The following is a 24,473-nucleotide window of genomic DNA, read 5'->3' as shown; positions in this document are numbered from 1 at the left end:
CACTTGTCCATGTGGATCAAGGAATCAGGACTTTCATCTCCAGAGCTCCAGATCCTATTCAGCCCAGTGCTGGGCACATTGTAGGCATCAGACCTTTGTTGATGAATGAAGGCAGATGGTGATGGATTCTGCCAGCTGTGCCGCTGGCCCCATTGCCTGCCTTCGCCACAGGATTACAAGGGAACACACGGTCAGCAGGCTTGAGTGACCTCTGTCCAGACTCTAGCCTCAAGGACAACTAAGTGAGCTGGCAGACTTAGTCTATTTGTCTCTCGTATCAGCCTGGTCCGGACAGCTGGAAACTTCAGCAAAGACAGGAACCCATGGGGTGAAACTTCAGGGCTCCAAACCTTTGCCCTGAATGTCATCTTTCACGCTAAGTGCATGAACAGTTGCCAAAATGAAGGAGGATTTTTTTTCTGGTTGTTTTCCTCAATGACCTTCCTCTGAGCCCTGTGAACAACTTCTTCTAGACAAAGATCCCTGAGGTGGACAGCAGCCTCACTTCTCCAGCACGTGGATGGGAAGTCGCAAGGCTGTCGCTGTCACTGCTTCTCCACGTTCGCACTTCCTGTATGTCAAAGGCCACTTGGAGCTGCCATCTGACGCTCCTGTCATGGCTGGAGCAGTCAGGAGCATTGCTTGGTGGCAGGCCCTTTGCTTCTGTCTGTAGCACCTAGCCTTCTCAAAGAAAGTTTTAAAATAAAACCACTAACTAATCTGCCTGCAATGCAGGAGACCCGGGGTTGATCCCTGGGTCAGGATTCCCCTGGAGAAGGGAATGGTAACCCATTCCAGTAGTCTTGCCTGAAGAATTCCACGGACAGAGGAGCCTGGTGGGCTACAGTCCACGGAGTTGCAAAGAGTCGGACATGACTGAGCAACTAACACTTCACTTCAACCCTCCACCAGAGCTATGATAATAGTGCTGAAGGTTCCTTTGGAAGTAAGCCACAACCGTCCTTCAGTAGCTGGCATGCCTGTATTGACCTTTTTATCCCCAACTGAAAGAACTGTGAAACAGGGCTGCTCACCCAAGGGAGCCCAGTCAGTGAATGCTGTGGTAGGTTCACTCTCTTGTTCCTGATGTGCTCTGGTGGGCTTGGGCAGCATAATGCTAGTTTGTTTCATACACTTCCTTCTGATGTGCTCAGATCCTTCATGGTGAAAGCAAAGTGCACAATCATGTTGAGAGGAACAATGCAGCACAGGTGAAAACGTGCCCACTGAGGAAGAATCTCCCCTTCTCCCATTCTGCAGAGATTCTTTAATGTTCACGAGGGTATGAGTTCTCCATCCTTATGGCCTTTGCTTTCTTCCACTGGTCATTTTGATAATAAAGGCTAGCTTTTCATTATATATCATTTCATTAATAATAATTGTGATCACTTATTGAGCACCTGGTAAGTACCATCAAGCCTTCAGAGTAGTCTTAGCTGGAGCACTTAGGCAAGAAAAAGAAAACGCATGCACATAGGAAAAGAACTAAAATTCTCTCTTAAGATGACATAATTGTATATATAGAAAACCCAAAGACTCTACAAAAAATCAGTTAAAACTAATAAACAAATTCAGTAACACTCCAGGATACAAACACATGAAAACTAGTTGCATTTCTATATATTAACACTAAATATCTGAAAAAGAAATAAACAATCCCATTTGAAATAGCATCAAAAACAATAAAATACTTTGGAATAAATGTAACCTGGAGAATTAAATATGTATGCACTTAAAACTATGAGATTGATGAAAGAAATTGAAGAAGACACAACAAACGGAAAGATATCCCATGTTGGTGGATCAAAAGAATACTGTTAAAATACTATCCAAAGCCATGTAGAGATACAATGCAATTCCTATGAAAATTCCAATGGCATTATTTACAGAAATAGAAAAAATAACCCTAAAATTCATATGGAAACACAAAACACCCAGAATAGCCAAAGCAATCTTGAGAAAGACTAACAAAGCTGAGGCATTTCACTTCCTGATTTCAAACTATATTACAAAGCTACAGTAGTCAAAATAGCATATTATTGTTATAAAAGCAAATATATAGACCAATGGAACAGAATTAAGAGCCCAGAAATAAGCCTACACATATACTGTCAACTAATGTTTGACAAGGGAACCAAGAACACTCAAAAGGGAAGGACAGTCTTTTCAATAAATGGTGTTGGGAAAATTGTAGAGTCACATGTAAAAGAATGAAACTAGACCCCTATCTTACACCACTCTCAAAAATTCACTTGAAATGAATTAAAGACTTAAATGTCTGAAATTATAAAACTCCTAGGAGAAAATATATGGGAAGAGTTCCTTGACATCTGTTGTGGCAACAATTTTGGGGATGTGATACCAAAAGCATAAGCAACAAATGCAATAATAAACAAATGAGACTAGATCAAACTAAAATGCTTCTGCACAGTAAAAGATAATTGACAGAATTAAGACACAACATACAAAATGGGAGAAAATATTTGAAAACTATATATCACATAGGAGTCAATATTCAAAATATATAAGGAACTAATACAACCCAATAGCAAAAAAAAAAAAAATCTTATTAAGAAATGACCAATGGACTTGAACAGCCATTTTTCCAAAAGATGACATACAAGTGGCTAACAGGTACATGAAAAGATGTTTAACATCATTAATCATCAGGGAAATACAAATCAAAATCACAGTGAGATACCAACTCACAAGTATTAAGATGGCTATTATCGAGGTTGCTTCCAAGTCCTGGCTATTGTAAACAGTGCTGCGATGAACATTGGGGTACACGCGTCTCTTTCAATTCTGGTTTCCTCGGTGTGTATGCCCAGCAGTGGGATTGCTGGGTCATATGGCAGTTCTATTCCTAGTTTTTTAAGGAATCTCCACACTGTTCTCCATAGTGGCTGTACTAGTTTGCATTCCCACCAACAGTGTAAGAGGGTTCCCTTTTCTCCACACCCTCTCCAGCATTTATTGCTTGTAGACTTTTGGATAGCAGCCATTCTGACTGGTGTGAAATGATACCTCATTGTGGTTTTGATTTGCATTTCTCTAATAATGAGTGATGTTGAGCATCTTTTCCTGTGTTAGCCATCTGTATGTCTTCTTTGGAGAAATGTCTGTTTAGTTCTTTGGCCCGTTTTTTGATTGGGTCGTTTATTTTTCTGGAATTCAGCTGCAGAAGTTGCTTGTATATTTTTGAGATTAATTGTTTGTCTGTTGCTTCGTTTGCTATTATTTTCTCCCATTCTGAAGGCTGTCTTTTCACCTTGCTTATAGTTTCCTTTGTTGTGCAAAAGCTTTTAATTTTAATTAGGTCCCATTTGTTTATTTTTGCTTTTATTTCCAATATTCTGGGAGGTGGGTCATGGAGGATCCTGCTGTGATTTATGTCGGAGAGTGTTTTGCCTATGTTTTCCTCTACGAGTTTTATAGTTTCTGGTCTTACGTTTAGATCTTTAATCCATTTTGAGTTTATTTTTGTGTATGGTGTTAGGAAGTGTTCTAGTTTCATTCTTTTACAAGTGGTTGACCAGTTTTCCCAGCACCACTTGTTAAAGAGATTGTCTTTTCTCCATTGTATATTCTTGCCTCCTTTGTCGAAGATAAGGTGTCCATAGGTGCGTGGGTTTATCTCTGGGCTTTCTATTTTGTTCCATTGATCTATATTTCTATCTTTGTGCCAGTACCATACTGTCTTGATGACTGTGGCTTTGTAGTAGAGCCTGAAGTCAGGCAGGTTGATTCCTCCAGTTCCATTCTTCTTCCTCAAGATTGCTTTGGCTATTCGAGGTTTCTTATATTTCCATACAAATTGTGAAATGTTTTGTTCTAGTTCTGTGAAAAATACCATTGGTAGCTTGATAGAGATTGCACTGAATCTACAGATTGCTTTCAACCTAGATGTCCATCAGCAGACGAATGGATAAGGAAGCTGTGGTACATATACGCAATGGAATATTACTCAGCCATTAAAAAAAATACATTTGAATCGGTTCTATTGAGATGGATGAAACTGGAGTCCATTATACAGAGTGAAGTAAGCCAGAAAGAAAAACACCAATACAGTATACTAATGCATATATATGGAATTTGAAAGATGGTAATGATAACCCTATATGCGAGACAGAATAAGAGACACAGATGCATATAACAGTCTTATGGACTCTGAGGGAGAAGGTGAGGGTGGGACATTCTGGGAGAATAGCATTGAAACATGTATATTATCATATGTGAAACAGAACACCATTCCATGTTCGATGCATGAGACAAATGCTCAGGGCTGGGGCAATGGGATGATCCAGAAGGATGGGATGGGGAGGGAGGTGGGTGGGGGGTCCAGGAAGGGGAACACATGTAAACCCATGGCTGATTCATGTCAATGTATGGCAAAAACTACTACAATATTGTAAAGTAATTAGCCTCCAACTAAAACAAATAAATTTATTTAAAATAAAAAAAAAATAAAATGGCTATTATCAAAACGACAAGGGTAACAAGTGTGAAAAGGATGTGAAAGAAAGGAAACCCTTGTGCACTGTTGGTGGGAACATAAATTGGTGCAGCCACTTTGGAAAATAGTATGGAGTTTCCTCAAAAAATTAAAAATAGAGCTATCATATTATCTAGCAATCCTACTTCTGGGTATAGATCATAAGGAAATAAAATCACAATCTTGAAGGGATATTTGCTCCCCCACCATATTCATTGCAGCATTATTCAAAATGGTTTAAGATATGGAAATAACCTAGGTGTCCATCAACAGATGAGTGGATAAAGAAGATACACCCATACATACACACATCTCTGCACATACACACATATACAATGGAATATTATTCAGCCACAAAAAGAAGGAAATTCTGCCATTTGTGACAACATGGATGGACTTTGAGGGCATTATGTTAAGTGAAATCAGTCAAACAGAGGAAGATAAATACCAAACAGTATCACTAATATGTGGGATATTTTTTTTTTTAAAAAAAGCCAAACTCACAGAAACAGAGATTAGAATGGTCATTGCCAGGTGCTGGGGGTCGAGGGAATTGAGGATATGGTAGTCCAAGGATACAAATTTCCTGTTATAAGATGAATAAGCTCTAGGTATATAGTATGGTGACTATAGTTAATAATACTGTATTATCTACATGAAAGCTGCTAAGAGAAAATCTTAAGTGTTCTCACCTCACACAAATATAAGTATGTAAGGTGATGGATATGTTAATCAGTCTCACTGTGGTAATCATTTTACAGTATATAACTGTATAAATCTTCACATTCTACATCTTAAACTTATACAGTGTGATATGTCAATTACATCTCAATAAAGCTGGAAAAGCAAAGCTTTCACAGCAACCTTCTGAATAGGTACCTTGTCCAAACTATTGGAGAAGAAACTGAGGCTTTATCTGCCAAATGCTGGCAGATCGAGCATTCCAGCCCAGGTTGGCTCATCTCACTTCCGGCACCCATATTCTTGTCTCAATCACCTTCAATATCCTCTGGTCTTCAGATAAGCAAAGTTAGAAATAAAACTTTGAACTGAACGAACCTTAACTTTGTACTCTTTCACTTCTAACATAAAGCACATACACTGACCCTACTGACATAACTGGAATCTTCCTTAATCATTCCCCCCACCCACTGCTGCCTCCCCGCTGATGCAAATAGAGGGATGAGGCAAGGAGGCCACCTGAGTGGAAGCACAGAATGAAGCAGCTCCAGAGAGATGAAAATAACCTCCCTGTACCCTCGTAAACCTCCAGAAGATTGGGCCCCGTGGGGATCCGCGTGCAGCCTCACCGTGACAGATGTGCCTTGGGTTCCTGTCCCCACACTTTCTACAGACTGTGCAGGAATGATACAGGTTCCTGCATGCCTCCCAGGCAAGGAACCCAGTTTCCACTAGGTGAGCAGAGACTTCTTTCGGAAGTCATTCACTGTGCCAAGGCCAGAGGCTCTGCGAGACAAGTCCAGGGCTTGAGTCCCAGGGGTTTGCAAGAACTGAGTAAATAGAGAGAGGAAGCTAAGAAAGGACCTTGGCTGTGCCTGGAGACAAGACCAAACACGTGTATTTCCTTCATTTTAATTCACTTCTAACTCCTTCACGTGGATAAAATGAGACTGTTCTGGGAACATTTACAAAGGTGGACTTGCACTATTTAATGTTGACCCTGCAGGAGGAACTGGAAGTACTCAGGGAGGAGAAGAGCCTTCAGCCCTATCCACTGTTTAGAGTGTTCCCTCGGCTCCCATTCCCTTTGGGAGGAAGTCTGGGCATCGTGCTCAGTACAGCACAGCTCCTGTTCCAATCCCAGGCGACCCCCACTCCTGTGCTTCCAGCTTCCAGAAAGCCTCTCAGACACCTTGCTCTCCTGTCTTCTGCTCATCTTTGCATCTCTGCTCACTCACCAACCCCTCCCGGAGATATCTCATCTCCCCAGAGGTGCAAGTCAGTACATTTGCTAAGTTCCTTCCTAATGCCTCTACTCCCCACTGAAGCACTCGTGCCACTGGAAATGGCTCACTAATAGATGAAAAGCTCCCTGAGGGTGGGGTTCGATGTATGACTACTTTACATTAAGTCGATGAGATCATGTTGAAAACCTGAACTTACAAATGAATGGAGTAAATGACTACAAGGTATTAAGCCTGATTTAGTTCCTCTGCCCCTGGGAGGCCTCTTCCATCTTCTCTAAAAATAGATTCCTCTTGTCTTGTCGACAAGGTCTGTCCAAGCAGGGTGTGTCAAGCCAAGGATCCAAGGGTTCTTTGAATTTTGACTGTATCCCATTAACAATATAATCCATAAACCTGGGCCCAAGCTCCATTCATCAGACATCAAAGGTCATAGCTGCCATCATCAGTAACAGGGCTGGTCTTGCTGTCAACACCAGGGAATGAGGAGAGTGATGTAGGCCTAGCAATCCAGGGACACCAGCAGCTACACAAGCTCTGATGGATTGCCTCTGGAGGGCCAAAGAACGTGTCTAAAAACAAAGGGGACTCCTATGCCGCAAGTAGAGAACTGTGCAGCTATAAAGTTTAGCTGCTGCGGGGACAGTGGGGAGGGAGGGAGATCAGATCAATAGTGTTACTTTCTCATTTCAGATATAAATTTTTCATCTGGATCAAAGATATAACTCCATATTCTTTATGAATAAAAACATGTTGCCAAGTAACACTGAGTTGCTCAGGAGAAGTAAAATCAACATAGACTCCTTTTAGTACTATAGCAGGGGTGTAAAGCTGTCTCTTTACTGTTAAGGTTAATCTGATCAGGCTGAGGATATTTTGGCACTTTTCTGCCTCTGGAGTCATCTGAAGAAGGCTTCAGGCAGTAGCAGTGATGTGCCAGGGAGCCTAACAGCAGCTTTTGCTCCCACACAAACTCCAGATAGGAAGACTCACACTCAACATCCTCTCCAACCCTTAGGCCCCTGGAAAGTGGCCTGAGGAAGACAGCTTGCAGGCTGTTCACCTAATTCTCAGCAGGTCCCCTTGCCAGGCTAGGCACACTTGTACTCTGTGACCCACCCTCCTGGCTATGGTGACCTAGTCTGGGCCAGAGCTGGAAATTTGGAGTCAGGGCTAAGAGTATCCAGTTTCAGTCTGGGCTGGCCCCTGGAACTGAGGAGATACAAAGACCCAAGGGCTGTGAATACAGTCATTTTCTGCTAAGTGGACTGAGAAGTAAAGAAAGCCAGTGTAGAGAAAGGGAGCAGGAAGTATCTGTAGACAAGAGAAAATAGAGACAAGGGAGGGGCTTCCTGGGTCCCCTCACCTGACCCTCTCTGCTCCCTCTCTCCAACGCTCTCGGCCCTGGACCCCTGTCCGCTGTAAATGGATGACTGGACACTCTCAGACCCCACGGAGCTCTCCTCCACCTGACCAGCCCTCCTGGACTTGGTTGAATGCTGGCTGGGATGGCACTGATCTCAACACAGTATCACTCTTCTCTCTCCTGGTCATGAGGCATGTACTACCTTGTGTTCCCAGCAACTAGACACGCGCAACACATATGCACTGACGGAAAAGATATCACCTTCTCTGAAGGCATCTTAGGGAGACTGCTCGTTCACTGGCTTCCCACACACCACGGGTATTCTTCATGAATATTCCCTGCTGCTGCTTCTAGACACCACTCCTCCTCCCTTGTAAACCCAAAAAGCACAAACAAAAAACCAACAACTCCTCTTTGACATCACAGTCATCCACCCATCTCAATCTCCTCCTTCAAATCAAGTTCTCCCCCTCCTAACATGGGCCCTCTTCAGCCCATGGTCTGATTCCATCCAGCAATAATTTCAGGGTCTCACAGAAGCATTTCAGGGTAAATTCAGGGATGGCCTGGCAAAAACTAAACTGTCAAGTTGAGGGTAACTGTATGGTTGAGACTAGACGTGCTAAACAAAGAGGGAACTTGAGTCAATACTGCTGAGTTTGGCTCATGTAAGCAGCTGAAATAGAAGAGTCAGCTTTGAGAGGAGGAGTGCCTCAGTTCCCCACTAAAATCGAACTGAGTGCACATTACAGCTTTTGGCACCTAAGACAAGAACTTACTTTGCACTGTGAATAACACCTCGAATCCTTTCTATTGCATCAGCAGCAACAAAGAACAAGATCATCCATCTATCCCACGGTACAGAGCCAGTATAGGAAGATGCCTCAGGAATGATGATGGGGGTGCTGGTGGGAGTGATCTAGTCTCCTCCTATAAGGCTCTCATGGCCTCTGTGTAGCTTAAACAAGTAAACCCTTCTGGGGAGATGTACTGCAAAGTAAGTTGCAATTATACACATGTGTAGCTGCCTGCATCTCTCTTCAAACCCCTTTTATTTCTTGGTCCCTATGTAACATGACAGTTGTGCATGTGGAAAATGATTAGGAAAGGGAGAGCTTCTTCCTACAGAACCAGAAAGCAAGTCAGCAGGGAGTGGATCCCCTGCCTACAGCAGAGGTTCAGGCAGGGGTGGAGGGAGGGAGGTTGGGGCCGGGAGTCAGGGGAGGTGGGCAGGGTACTTGCCCATCTTAGCAGGCAGGGTGTAATTGCATGTGCTTTCCCAGGGCCTTAGCACCATTCCTGAAAAAGTGGCGGGTTGGAATGGGTTGGCATTTGAGAATCAGCCACGCTGGTCCCCAATTGCTGCTCACTGCTTCTTGGGTGAGAGGAATCACGCAGGTGGTTCAGAGAAGACATTTCTCCCAGGTGGCCCTGACTAATAATATTACAGTTTACACAGGGCCAAGCAATATGCCCTCACCCTTGACCAAATTCAGGTACCTCCAGGGTGGCTCCAGTGACAGGTGGACACAGGTCTGCAGAGTCACACCCACATACACACACACAGTTCTTGCCCCGCCCTCCCCACCTGGAGCAGCTCCAGCCTGTGGTACAAAGAAGCCCTGCATGCTCACAGGAGGATGGGATGGCAGTGATGTTTCCTCTTGTTCATTGGTCTTGGTAATTGCTAAACTCTTAAGCTCAAAACTTACATATCAAAATCATGATAAATCAAAATCAAAATTCTCTAAATCATGTACATCTTACTTTCCATGTCACTATATCATATGAATTATGTGCCATTGTATAGCTCAAAAGCATGTAATTGACCCATAAAATCATTAATGTTCCAACTGTCCATCTTAGGAAATACCAACCAAAGTAGAGACAATACTCTGCATGAACTGGCCTTCCCTTTTCAATTTGCATCCTCACTCTCGACCAAGCACATGAGCGTGTCTAAACCTATGCTGGTAGCCAAACTGCGAGCTGACTTGAAATGAGCCATTACTAGGCCTGCTCTCACTGATCTTCTCCCAGACTCTGTGCCCTCACTTCCAAGCCACATCTCTTGGAACTTCCACACCCACTCTCCTCCCACTCCACTCCTCAATATGTCTGCTAAGGAGAGGGCCTGGTCCCTTTTCCTGAAAAACGTACAGAGTTGTCAGCAAATATAACATGGATGACTCCAACCAAACGACATCTTTCTGGCCTAAATTGTTTCTAGAAAGCTCGAGGCAAATTTACCAGACAGTTGCCAAAGTCTGTGCTTTACTCAGAAGCAGCAACACGTGGCCTGACTGAACCATTTCCAGCAAGACGCTCTAGTTATTCATAAACCTGACAGATGAGGGCTCCATTCAGGCAAGGCTGGATGGGGAAAATGCCACTGTTGATGGGAGAAAGGGGAAACCAACAGGAGCAGCAAGGCTCCCCTCCTCAAACAGGAGAGCGGGAGGACTGGACAGGGCGTCACAGTGGGTGCTTGGAAAGCTCAGTTTTATGTCCTATTGAAGAGCTTTTGATGAGTTAATTTTGATTTAAACTAATATCCTCCCAGTTTTACATTAAAATAATCTACATAGCAATGTTCATTTTATTAGCAGCATTGTTTATAATCATGAAATCTAGAAGTCTATGCAGGAGACAACATAGCGAAATAAAACAACTCCACTCAAAGGACTGTTAGGACATAATTAAACAAGGATTCTGAAGGAATCCTTGAAGGAATGTTATATTATGGAAAATGCTTAGAATACAATGCTAAATCAAAAGGCAAAGGGAATAAAGGTGTGCATAATATATGTCATGATTTCACATTTTAAAATAACACTTAATGCAAAGAAAAATAGAGGCTGGGAGACAGTTCACCAAAATGTAAATGGTGGATACATTTAGGTGGTCGGATTACAGTTTCTTTTTCTTTCTACATACCTCTGTTTTCCAAATTTAATGAACATGTACAACTTTTAATGACCCTATTTTGTTATAAATATGTATTTGAAGATATAAGTAAACCATCTCAAACGCCACACTATAAAGATCCCAGGGAATCAAAAGACGCAGGTAAGAGAATTACTATATGAAACCAACCTGTGCATCTAAGGGAAAATGAGGGAAGGCTGAAGTGAGTTAGAAGTTGTTCATCTGATGGAAGATGAGGAAAACCTGCAGTGACTTAGACGTTCCTGGAAGCCCTCTGGAAAAAAAGAAAAAAACACCATGGGATTTAGGCTGCCTTTCTCCCTTCTGCTTTACCACAGGGAGACAAAGGGTCAAACAGCACTTGTCTACTGAGAACTAGAAGCTGTACACTGAAAGGCTGCCTTCACCTGGTACATTTTTAATTTTGATATTTCCAGATTTGACTCTCAGGAACTTAAAAGAGTCAGACCTCCGGCACCTTTAATATCCTAAAAGAACTACAATTCTGGGAGAGGTTTTGAACCCATTAGAAGATTGCATTCCTGCACACTATCACCTCTCTGTGGAAAGGAAGCAACTTTATTTATTATTGCAAATCCAATGCCTAGCACAGTACTTCCTACCAAAGGGTAGGAAGCATATTTGTTGAATGAATACTTTTAAAATACTATCTTTTCTTAGAAACGGGGTTAGCCTAGGCAGAAATTGAAGTCAGTTCAAGATTGCCAAAAATTATTTTGTTATATTATGGTATTTGGTTTTTAACTTGCTATGACTGTATGTTATTTAGATAAATAAACTCACTATTTTAATTATTTAAGAATTGGTCAAATTAACGTGTCCTGTCATCTTTAACACAACGGTTCGCACACAAAAGAGAATGAAGCTGACGCCACCATCCAACTAGGGCAACTTCTGTGGATCACAGACTGCAAAGGAAGCAACAACCTGTGGGACATCACCCCTGTAAACCCAAAATGGAATGATGGCAACGGACCCTAACCACTCTGAAGAAGCCTACCTGTAGGCCAGACATCTGGTTCCGAGACTAGAAGGAAAACAGCAGCAGCCGCTTTGCAACCTCCCAGCCGACAGCGAGACAATCATGGCGCCCAGTCTCCCATGATGCCTTGCTCTTAGGCCCTTTTAACAAGCACCACCTGGAAGCCCAATTCAAAGTTGCTTTACAGCATCATCGGTTTCTAGCAATAGTTTGTAGGCTACACAGATAGCTCAAAGATTTCAGTGACCGTTTCCTATGCTGTCAGCTCTTCAGCTTTCTGCTCTCTCCTCAAAGAAGGGCTTCGTTGATTCTTCAGAATGGATATGAAATAATGATACTAAAAATGCTTTAAATAGGTGAAGTTCTGGCAGGTTTCGAGTGCTCTCTCATTTAGTATCAGACCCTCTGTCAGAGAATCAGAATTGGGGGGAAAAAAAGACTTAGAAAAAAACCTTTACGGAAACAGGATTCTTGAGTTGAGCCATACAGTAGGGTAGCTTCTCCTCTTTATGAGATGCTTTAAAACAATTCAACCTGAATGCAGAAGACAGAGTAGATGGTCTTTTAAGCATTCTCCATCTTCAAGAGGTTGGCCACTCAAGAGTTTCAGGAGGAAATCGTACCTTGTCATTTGATGGCCAATTCAATTCTAACAACCATTTCTAAAACATCAGACACATATTTTCATACAGATGATGACCTGATAGCTTTCTCATCCACTTAAACCTACTGGTTGATTTTATCTCCTAGTTATTAACTACCGTCTACCCTTCCTCCAACTGTTTTGTTTCCTTGAATCCTTTCATTCAATCCAAGTACCTGTGAACGCACACTGTGTCTTCTGCAATGAAGAGGGTTCTGTTCCCCTTAAATCATATAGTCCTTTAAAAACAAGAGGATTATTAACCACTATGTCTTGGTCAAATTCCAACATGAGGACTTCCTTGGTGGTCCACTGCTTAAGAATTCTGCCAATGCAGGGGACACAGGTTTGATCCCTGGTCAGGGAACATCCCACATCCCACAGGGCAACTAAGCCCATGCACCACAACTACTGAGCTAGTGCTTCTAGAGCCAGTGCTCTACAACAAGAGAAGCCACCATAATGAGAAGCCTGCACACTGCAACAAAGAATAGCCTCTGCTTGTACAACTAGAGAAAGCCTTCGAGCAGCAACGAAGACCCAGTGCAGCCAAAAATAAATAAAAAATTTTAAAATTCCAATGTGGGAAATTACATTTTCCCTCCCTCCAATTTCCCCTGTCATTTTAATTAGAAGCACTATTTAATACACCACTCAAAATAAAACCTGTTGTAGAGAGGGCTGCCTCTGAGGGGCCTGCCTTTTCTAGTACAGAGGGGACGACATTTCAGAGACATGTGACTAACACTCCAGGGGCAGGAGCTGAGAACATTTGGATCCTTCGGGAGTAGAGGTAGCTCCAAAGGATCAAATTGATTTTTATTTTATGCCTGCGGTAGACAATAAAACAGATTTTTCCCTCCAGCATTTTGCAGTATCTTCTGAGATTCAGAATCAAGGCAAGAGCTGCCTGGTGATACTGTGTGGATGACGCATTCCATGGAACTGACTCTATGACATCATGTCATCCTGTTCTCAGTTAGAGCAGGCTGATGTGCCTGCCCTGCACACCCCAGCTCTGTGAGTCACTGTGTGATAGATGGTTCAGGAAATGTAAAATGATGCTTTTCTGAAAACTTAAGATTGAAAAATTGAGGCTTCCGGCCAGGGAATGTAGAGAGAAAAAAGTAAACTCTCAGGAGGGGCAGGTTCTCATTTCTGTTTTTCTTTTCACTGTTGTTTAAGTATGAAATCCTACAAAGGACTATAGTTTATAAATAATTGTTGCTAGTGGTTTTGTCATTGATGTTTTATTGCCTCAAAAACTAAGTTTAATTTTCCACTAACTAGAACTTTCTGTTCTGAACAGCTATGCCACTCCTCATCCTAAGGAGTTTTATCATCAAAAATGACAGACTATCTATGTGTGCATTGTGAACACTGAATACAATTGGCTGTATAAGCTCCACTTGTGCCTGAAGAATCCTGTAATACAAAACAATCTGATACATACAAACTTACAGTGGATTTGAATAATGATAAAACAAAAGGATAATCTACTAAAGAAAAAGTTAAAATTTAGTCTTATCCAAATAGTTCCAATCCAAGGTTGGAGGGAATCACGTGATGGACCTCAAACAGTGGGAATTCAAAGTTTAAAATCTTTTCCTCTTTTGTCTCTACCTCCCAAATATCAGTAAATAAAAGAATTACTAAACCAAAGACCCAGTGAACAAAAACTGCAGAGAAAAAGAAACAGCAGAGATTAATGAAACCAAGATGTTAACAAGGATAGAATCTCTTTCTGGCAAGGCTGACCTTTCCAGCCTAGCACATAGTACTTATTACTCCTGTAGCTTAAGACGTGAGGACATTCAGACAAATTAGCAAGAGCCCAAACCCCCAGGGGTGGAAGGCAATCACGCAGAAAGCACACACTAAATACCTTCCCTTGCCTCAAAATCACTATCCTTCTCCTGCTAGAAATGCACTGTTAGTGGGCAGGGCAGTGTCATGTTGGACTTTGGATGCTACTGGCTTGGTTTGGACCAACATCTGGTTAAATCCCAAGGACGCTTGCCCCATGAAGGTGACACTGTGGGTTCCATGAAGGAGAAGTCACTCCGTAGTCGCTACAATAGACAAAGAAAGCCCTGGAACCACTGTTGGATTTGAAGGTCAGCCAACCAGGCAGAACCTAACAGACCTTCTGGTCCCAGTCTCTAACACACCCCAAAGGAACAGTAGTTCTCTTTGGACCACACTCCACTTGTCTAAATTACATGGAGCAATGAGGTTCACTCCAGTTCTCTTCACTGGATCTGGGGCTGAGAACTCAGTGGAGCTTCCAGAAATACTTCACATTACAGGTGCTTTCGTGTTCGACAGTTCACTCCCTTTGGCTTCATAGCCAGAGCACAGGATGCCCAGATGGGAAAGTAAGACTCAACTTTGCCTTTTCCCCACGTTACTCAGGGAAAGCCATGGGAAACCTCAGTAGGGGTCCCAAATGGGTTTAAAATCAATGTCCTGGAAAAAAATAGTAACAACTGATGCTGGGAAAGACTGAAGGCAGGAGAAGGAGATGACAGAGGATGAGATGGTTGGATGGCATCATCAACTCAATGGACATGAGTTTGAGCAAGCTCCAGGAGTTGGTGATGGACAGGGAAGCCCGGTGTGCTGCAGTCCATGGGGTTGCAGAGAGTCGGACACAACTGAGCGACTGAACTGCACTGAACAGCAATTTTTAAAATTATCAAAATTTCAAAGTTATAATGATGTTCATCTTGCCTTTCCTCACAAATTTTAGGGTAATCTTTATATCCATAAAATTTTTGCTAGTATTTTAATAAGAATGGCATTAAACATTTCATTCAGAGAGAATTGACATCTTTACCATGCTCAGTCTTCCAAACCATGAACGTGATTTTTGTTGCTGTTGTTTAGTCACTAAGTCATGTTGACTCTTTGCAACCCCATGGACTGTAGCCTGCCAGGCTCCTCTGTCCATGGGATTTCCCAGGCAAGAATGCAGGATTGGGTTGCCATTTCCTTCTCCAGAGTATCTTCCTGACTTAGGGATTGAATCCATCTCTCCTTCACTGGCAGACAGATTCTTTACCACTGAGAATGCCAAATTCTATTTGCCAATATTTTGCAAAAACTTTTGTGTCTCTATTTATGTGGATATTGGTCTACAACTCTCTTTTTCTTTTTTGTACTGTCTTTATCTGGTTTTTAGAACGAGATAATATTGGCTTCATAAAATGGACTGGAAATATTTCCTTTTCTTCTGTTTTGAAGAGATTGTGTAGGATTGGTGTTAGTTCTTTAAACATTTTTTAGTATTCTCCAGTGAAAACTTCTGGGCCTGGAGATTAATTTTGGGAGGGTTTAAATTATGAATTTAAATTCCTTAATAGTTATAGGAATATTCAAGTTGTCTATTTCATATTGGGTGAGTTGTGGTAGCTTGTGTTTTTCAAGGAATTGGTCCATTTCATTTAAATTGTCATATTTATGTCATAATGTTCCCTTATTACCCTTTTGATAGCCACAAGGTGCTTAGTGATAGTCTCTGTTTCATTCCTGCTATTTTGCATCTTCTCTGTTTTTTTTTTTTTCTTTATCTTGCTGGATATTTGTCAATTTTATTGATCTTTTGAAATAATTGATATTCTGTAATAACCTAAATGGGAATATTCAGGTTGTGGGAATTTGAAAAAGAATAGATATTTGTATATGTGTAACTGAATCACTCTGCTGTAATCTGAAACTAACAGAATATTATTAATCAACAATAATCCAATATAAAATAAATTATTTTTAATTAAAAAAAGGATGAACCAAGTTTTGTTCCACTGATTTTCTCTACTTTTGTTTTTAATTTCATTGATATCTGGTCTTTATTATTTCCTCCCTTATGCTTGTTTCCCACTTATTTTGTTCTTTTTCTAGGTTCTTAAAGAACTTAGATTATCGGTTTGAGACTTTTCCCCTTTTCTAATGAAAGCATTTTAATGCTATAAATTTTCTTTTCAGTAGTGCTTTAGCTGAGTCCCACAAATTTTGATATAGTGAACATTCATTTTCATTCAGTTCAGTTTCTTTTTACTTCCATATAATCAATACCATGGATTACCTAGAAATGTATTGTTTAGTTTCCAGGTACATGGAGATTTTGCTGTGATCCTTCTGTTAGTGATTTCTAGATTAATTCCACTGTGTCCAGAAAGTACATACTATATGACATCTATTCTCTTAAAGTTTTATGGCCTAAGATGTGTTTTATTTTGGTATATGTTCCATGAACACTTGAAAAGAATATGTACACTGCTGTGGCTGGGTGAAGCTTTCTATAAATGTCAGTTAAATATCAGTTGGCTGATAGTGTTGTTGAGTTCTTCTATATCCTTGCTAATTTTCTGTTTAGTTGTTCTATCAGTGTTAATAGAGGAATATTGAAGATCTTCAACCATCATGGTGGATTTGTCCATTTCTCCTTTTAGTTCTATCAGTTTTTGCTTCATATATTTTGCAGCTCTATCGTTTGATGCATGCATCTTTAGGATTACTATCTCTTCCTGGTATACTGACCTCTCATCATCATATAATATCCTTTTCTGACATTTTCTTTGCTCTAAAGCCTACTTTATATGATATTAATATAGCCATTCCTGACTTATTTTGAGTAATGTTTACATAATATATCTTTTTACTTTCAACCTTTCTATAGTGTTATATTTGAAGTGAGTTTCTTATAGATAGCATATGGTTGAGTCATGTTTTTTTTAAATGAACTCTGCCAATGTCAATCTGATAATTGATATATTTAAACCCTTTACATTTAATATAATTATTAATGTTATGATTTAAGCCTGCCATTTTATATTTTGTTCTCTGTTCTCTCAGTTTTTCATTTCTGTTTTCTTTTCCCTATCTTCCTATGGGTTATAATAAATCTATATTATTTTTAAATGTATCTCTATGTACAGCTTTTTTGGTGACTTCTCTGGGTATTGTATTATATATAGAAAACTTGTATTTCTGCTGACACTATGGAGGGGCAGGGAGGTGGTCTCATTACCACTGGGCAGTGATGGAAGTCCTAACTCTCCACTCAGTCTCCTCTGACTCACTCCAGTCAAGAGACTTCCTTGTTGCAGTGAGGCGAGGGTAGGAATTTTTTCTGGTGTAGGTAAAGGTGACTCATGGGTTTCCTGTGGTGTTTAGCTGGGGTGAAGCAGTTATTGTCTACATGTTTTCTGTCTTCCTAAGTTTCCCCTTTCCTGATCATTTGGCTAGAGAGAGCAGACTTATGCTTGGGCTTTTTTTTGTCTGAACTTGGTGGTGGTTCTGGGTTACCAGTTCATTAAGCTCCAAGTCTGGGATCTATGAGACAAAAAGAAAACCCAGGAAATTGACCATTATGTTGCTCATTGGGCCCTGAGGTTCCTAGCTGGTCTGCCTTCTTTTTTTCATCTTTCAAAATCTTGTGTTTGCTTTATATATATTGTCCAGGATGTGGGATTGTACTAAGCAGATGAAATGGGGGAAAGTATGTCTACTCTTTTATTCTCAGAAGTGAAGTGTTTCTTCCATAGCTATTTAGTGAAGAATTTAAAATAATAGAAAGACTATCAGCACAAGCATTTTGAGAAGACAAAGCATCAGCTAGCCATTATATTGTCAGATAAATATATTTATTATCAAATAAATATATAATCAGTCATTTCAGTTCAGTTGCTCAGTTGTGTCCAACTCTTTATGACCCCATGGACTGCAGCACTCCAGGCTTCCTTGTCCATACTAACTGCTGGAGCTTGCTCAAACTCATGTCCATTGAGTCAGTGATGCCATCCAACCATCTCATCCTCTGTCGCCCCCTTCTCCTTCTGCCTTCAATCTTTCCTACCATCAGGTCTGTTCTAATGAGTCAGTTCTTCGCATCAGGTGGCCAAAGTATTGGAGTTTCAGCTTCAGCATCAGTCCTTCCAATGAATATGCAGGACTGACTTCCTTTAGGATGGACTGGTTGGCTCTCCTTGCAGTCCAAGGTACTCTCAAGAGTCTTCTCCAACACCACAGTTCAAAACCATCAATTCTTCGGTGCTCAGCTTTCTTCACCTTCCAACACTCACAGCCATACAGGACTACTGGAAAAACTATAGCCTTGACTAGACGGACCTTTGTTGGCAAAGTAATGTCTCTGCTTTTTAATATGCTGTCTAGGTTGGTCATAACTTTCCTTCCAAGGAGTAAGTGTCTTTTAATTTCATGGCTGAAATCACCATCTGCAGTGATTTTGGACCCCCCAAAAAATAAAGTCTGACACTGTTTCCACTGTTTCCCCATCTATTTGCCATGAAGTGATGGGACCAGATGCCATGATTTTAGTTTTCTGAATGTTGAGCTTTAAGCCAACTTTTTCACTCTTCTCTCTCACTTTCATCAAGAGGCTTTTTAGTTCCTCTTCACTTTCTGCCATAAGGGTGGTGTCATCTGCATATCTGAGGTTATTGATATGTCTTCCTGCAATCTTAATTCCAGCTTGTGCTTCATCCAGCCCAGCATTTCACATGATGTATTCTGCATACAAGTTAATAAGCAGGGTGATAACACTCCTTTCTCAATTTGGATCTAGTCCATTGTTCCATGTCTGATTCTAACTGTTGCTTCTTGACCTGCATACAGATTTTTCAGGAGGCAAGTAAGGTGGTCTGGTATTCCCATCACTTGAAGAATTGTCCAGTTTGTTTTGATCCACACAGTCAAAGGCTTTAGCGTAGTCAATGAAGCAGAAGTGGACATCTTTCTGGAAATCTGTAAATATGTAATAGCTATCATAAAATTTAAGTTGAACATGTATTTATTCTGATTCCTCTCATCAGAAAATTGGGCTTAAACAGATGGAGAAATATACCGTGTTCATGGATTGGAAGAATTAATATAGTGAAAATGAGTATACTACCCAAAGCAATCTATAGATTCAATGCAATCCCTATCAAGCTACCAATGGTATTTTTCACAGAACTAGAACAAATCATCTCACAATTTGTATGGAAATATAAGAAACCTCGAATAGCCAAAGCAATCTTGAGGAAGAAGAATGGAACTGGAGGAATCAACCTGCCTGACTTCAGGCTCTACTACAAAGCCACAGTCATCAAGACAGTATGGTACTGGCACAAAGATAGAAATATAGATCAATGGAACAAAATAGAAAGCCCAGAGATAAACCCACGCACCTATGGACACCTTATCTTCGACAAAGGAGGCAAGAATATACAATGGAGAAAAGACAATCTCTTTAACAAGTGGTGCTGGGAAAACTGGTCAACCACTTGTAAAAGAATGAAACTAGAACACTTCCTAACACCATACACAAAAATAAACTCAAAATGGATTAAAGATCTAAACGTAAGACCAGAAACTATAAAACTCGTAGAGGAAAACATAGGCAAAACACTCTCCGACATAAATCACAGCAGGATCCTCCATGACCCACCTCCCAGAATATTGGAAATAAAAGCAAAAATAAACAAATGGGACCTAATTAAAATTAAAAGCTTTTGCACAACAAAGGAAACTATAAGCAAGGTGAAAAGACAGCCTTCAGAATGGGAGAAAATAATAGCAAACGAAGCAACAGACAAACAATTAATCTCAAAAATATACAAGCAACTTCTGCAGCTGAATTCCAGAAAAATAAACGACCCAATCAAAAAACGGGCCAAAGAACTAAACAGACATTTCTCCAAAGAAGACATACAGATGGCTAACAAACACAGGAAAAGATGCTCAACATCACTCATTATTAGAGAAATGCAAATCAAAACCACAATGAGGTATCATTTCACACCAGTCAGAATGGCTGCTATCCAAAAGTCTACAAGCAATAAATGCTGGAGAGGGTGTGGAGAAAAGGGAACCCTCTTACACTGTTGGTGGGAATGCAAACTAGTACAGCCACTATGGAGAACAGTGTGGAGATTCCTTAAAAAACTAGGAATAGAACTGCCATATGACCCAGCAATCCCACTGCTGGGCATACACACCGAGGAAACCAGAATTGAAAGAGACGCATGTACCCCAATGTTCATCGCAGCACTGTTTACAATAGCCAGGACATGGAAGCAACCTAGATGTCCATCAGCAGACGAATGGATAAGGAAGCTGTGGTACATATACACAATGGAATATTACTCAGCCATTAAAAAAAATACATTTAAATCGGTTCTACTGAGATGGATGAAACTGGAGCCCATTATACAGAGTGAAGTAAGCCAGAAAAAAAAACACCAATACAGTATACTAATGCATATATATGGAATTTGAAAGATGGTAACGATAACCCTATATGCGAGACAGAATAAGAGACACAGATGCATAGAACAATCTTATGGACTCTGAGGGAGAAGGTGAGGGTGGGACGTTCTGGGAGAATAGCATTGAAACATGTATATTATCATATGTGAAACGGAACACCATTCCATGTTCGATGCATGAGACAGATGCTCAGGGCTGGGGCAATGGGATGACCCAGAGGGATGGGATGGGGAGGGAGGTGGGTGGGGGGTCCAGGAGGGGGAACACATGTAAACCCATGGCTGATTCATGTCAATGTATGGCAAAAACTATTACAATATTGTAAAGTAATTAGCCCCCAACTAAAATAAATAAATTTATTAAAAAAAAAAAAGAAAACTGGGCTTCAATTTAAGGCAAAGAAAAAATTGTTTTGTAATGTGGAATGGTTCTTTTAATAATTCAAAAGATTTTCCATTGCAATCTTGATATTATAAGTGTTATATGAAAGTACATTTGTATCAGATTATTAATAAATGCTTGAATTTTGTGTCAGCTTATAGATAAAGCAGTTTTCAGATTAAATTTTACCACTAATACAGGCATTTATTGGCAGTTGGCACAAAAGCAATCTGTTGTCTTAGCTAGATGAAGTCCAGACTCTGTCTTAAATGCTCTGATCACACCTTGCATTAAAAAAATTCAAAAAAAACCCACATAAATCGGTCTGCAATGGTGGAGACCCGGGTTTGATCCCTGGGTTGGGAAGATACCCTGGAGAAGGCAATGGCAACCCAGTCCAGTATTCTTGCCTAGAGAATTCCATTGGCAGAGGGGCCTGGCCAGCTACAGTCCCTGGGGTCACAAAGATTTGGACACGACTGAGCAACTAACACCAAACCAAACCAAAAAAAAAAAAAAACTAGAGGTAAAATTCAGTTAACCTCTCAATCAACCTCAAATGACCAGAATTTTCTAAACTGTGGGAACACAAGAACATATTGTATTCAAGTTTCAGGCACCAACTCCACATGTCAGGGAGGTAGGCTTTCTAGTTTCTTGTACCATTTCATGCAGAATCGGAGAGTTTCTCTAAAATATTTTGATCAATCCATGTATCTTAAATTCCAGTAATTTCAGCAAAAAATTCTAAAACCATTGTACAAAATAGCAAACTATTAATTTCACCAAGGAGAACTCATTTGTAACATTAACAAAATGTCTAGCCCCATTTTGATCCAAGATGGCTGGAAGGGTTGAGGGGCTGTCTGTACAATGTGTTGTTTCATTAAATATCAACAAACCATTCTAGAAACAAGCATGCAGCCTAGGTTAACTGCCCAAATTGGAATGAATTCCAAATAATTCATACACTTATATGTCTAGACTGAATTATCTGAAACATAAAAACATAATGCACACATTGTTTTAAATAACTTAACCTCCTTATTCCTAACAACCCACTTAGAAGGAATAGCATATTTATATGTCGGTGTAGGATGATCCCTCCACACCAAAAATTGTGAAGCACATTACTATTTTTATGCTCTTGTAAAAACTAAGTGAGTGTTTATGCCCCCTTTCTCATGCTTCATGAAAACATCCACTGGCATCTCCCAACACATCATAAGAGAATGCTGATTCAATTGGTGAGACATTGCAGCCAAAGTAAGGACAGAAGGAAGGCAGAAATAGTGGACAAAACATCTCACAGTTTTTCCAGAAGTGAAGCAGCTGGTAACTATCTGGTGTTATACAGTCACCTCTTGTAAGCTTCTGAAAGTCATTACTTTTCTGGAGCTTATATTAGCACAAACTCCAATACTTTGGCCACCTCACGCGAAGAGTTGACTCACTAGAAAAGACCTTGATGCTGGGTAGGATTGGGGACAGGAGGAGAAGGGGACAACAGAGGATGAGATGGTTGGATGACATCACTGACTTGATGGACATGGGTTTGAGTAGACTCCAGGAGTTGGTGATGGACAGAGAGGCCTGGCGTGCTGCGATTCATGGGGTCACAAAGACACGACTGAGCGACTGAGCGACTGAACTGAACTGAACTGAAGCACAGCATTTTTTTGAAAAGCTGTTTTCAGACTTTTTTGTTTTAACTTCTATTCTAGTAAAATAGAGGGAAGGGTTGATAAAGCTCCCCAGCCCCCTCCCAGGAGGGTGGTTCTCCAGTTGTGGACTTGCTGAGTCAGAATCTCCAGAATTAAGGCCCATGACCAGCAATTGTAACAACCTCCTAGGTAACGTGCGAGATCTCCGCTTTTGTGCCTTGTGGAAAATTACTTTAACAATTAGTTAGTCAACATAACACAGAGAGGAAATTAGAGCACTATAGGGAATATTGAGTATAAACAGAATGATCAAAAAAGCTCCAGTCGTGGTGAACAAATAAAGGGCAGCCACCACAGGCAGTCCTAGGGTTCAGACCTGGAGTATCACTGCCCACCCAACACCAAACTCAGGTCAACTTCTGGTCACGTTTGCTTTGTTAACCCATGAGGCGAATGGTCATATAGGAAAAAAATTGGGGCTTTTTCCTTTCAAATTCCTTTCGTTTTGAAATAAACTTTTAAAAAAAAAATTGTAACTTACTGAAACACTTTAGGTCTTAATGAAATGTCTTAACACGGAAACATGACATTTAAAGAAAAATCTGTTAGTCAAAGAATGTCATTAATAAAAGGCGTTCTTTCTGAAGTTGACACTAGTGATTTAATTGATCAGCACCAAAAGCTAACATCAATCATCAAAGGGACATGGGTAGCACTGTAATCAGGGACAGAAAGGAGGAGTTTGGAAGAAGTATGTGGTATAAAGCCAAATATATGCAGAATAAACAAATGTCTGTGCACTCAAGAAACAAAGCAAAAAAAAATGAGCCTTCATAAGTGAAATGATTGCAAGAAGGCAGTGGTAATGTTAAAACTGCTTTTACAAGAACTGTTTATATTCTCAATGTTTTCCAGCTTCTTGCACTGCTTTTCCTATATGTAGAAATTTCATAATTTTGCAGGTAAAACAAAGCAATATTTGACTATATATTTTTAATATCCTAAAAAACCCCAGAATGTCCAAGAAAGGAATAGATTTTAAAATATATATTTCCAGAGACTATATAGCAGCATTGGGGAAAGTTCTTCATTAATTTAATTTTTTAAAAGAAAAGTAGAAACATGGAACTTTATTTCAGTATGATGAACTTGATCCTAATTGTGTAAACATATGAACCCCTGTGTTTATTTGAGAGGTATTAAAAAGACTAAAATGAAATATATCTAAAATTTTAACCATTAACTCTGGGTATTAAGAGCATATTATTTGCTACCATATACCTTTCTTTGTTTCAAACTTGTCTATAATAAATGTGCATTTGTTTTATAATTATTGTATTTTTAAGTAATCAAGCTTCCATAACCTCAAAAGAATTCTAGGAGATTTTTCTCCTTATTCATGCATGATTCATGTTCCTTTTAGCACTACCAGCCCCAATCCATTAGAAAATATCCTTCAAGCACAAAGACACTGACCTCAAACTTCAACAGAGATCATTAAAACTTTCAAATTCTACAATTCTAGACATCTCTAGATGCCATATATTGGCACATTTATTTCATACATAAACAGGTTATAGGGTAATAAGAACTTTAATTCTTTTTATTATGTCAGGCAAAACCTGATGTATCTGCCATTATGCCATTCACATTCTGTTGTACTAACTTTAGGGTTTATAGAGGATGTTTCAAATACTAACAACTGAGACTTCACCTGTTGGAGAGTCATAGTTTGCAGATATAAATCATGCATACATCCTGTTCCTAATTAAGGAGGAAGATTGTCATGTGTCATTG

General features: G+C 40.3%; 1 protein-coding gene across 3 annotated transcripts in view; it reads right to left on the bottom strand.

Moving 5' to 3' along the window:
• PDE7A (phosphodiesterase 7A) overlaps positions 1–24,473 on the bottom strand; it is a 600,339-nt gene that overhangs the window by 495,395 nt on the left and 80,471 nt on the right. For 2 of the 3 annotated variants that reach the window (XM_081503289.1, XM_081503288.1), the window contains one exon: positions 10,883–10,988. The gene's annotated coding sequence lies outside the window, so the exon portion shown is untranslated. Of the gene's footprint in view, positions 1–10,882; positions 10,989–11,735; positions 14,432–24,473 lie in introns of those variants that run through there. The other variant, XM_081503285.1, reaches the window with a different exon arrangement.

The sequence above is a fragment of the Giraffa tippelskirchi genome, chromosome 6 (assembly GCF_054371585.1).
Source record: "Giraffa tippelskirchi isolate mGirTip1 chromosome 6, T2T-mGirTip1v1.2.pri, whole genome shotgun sequence".
Taxonomy (NCBI): Eukaryota; Metazoa; Chordata; class Mammalia; order Artiodactyla; family Giraffidae; genus Giraffa; species Giraffa tippelskirchi.
Note: the sequence above shows the minus strand (reverse complement) of the source record. Positions and strands in the feature narration are given on the sequence as shown.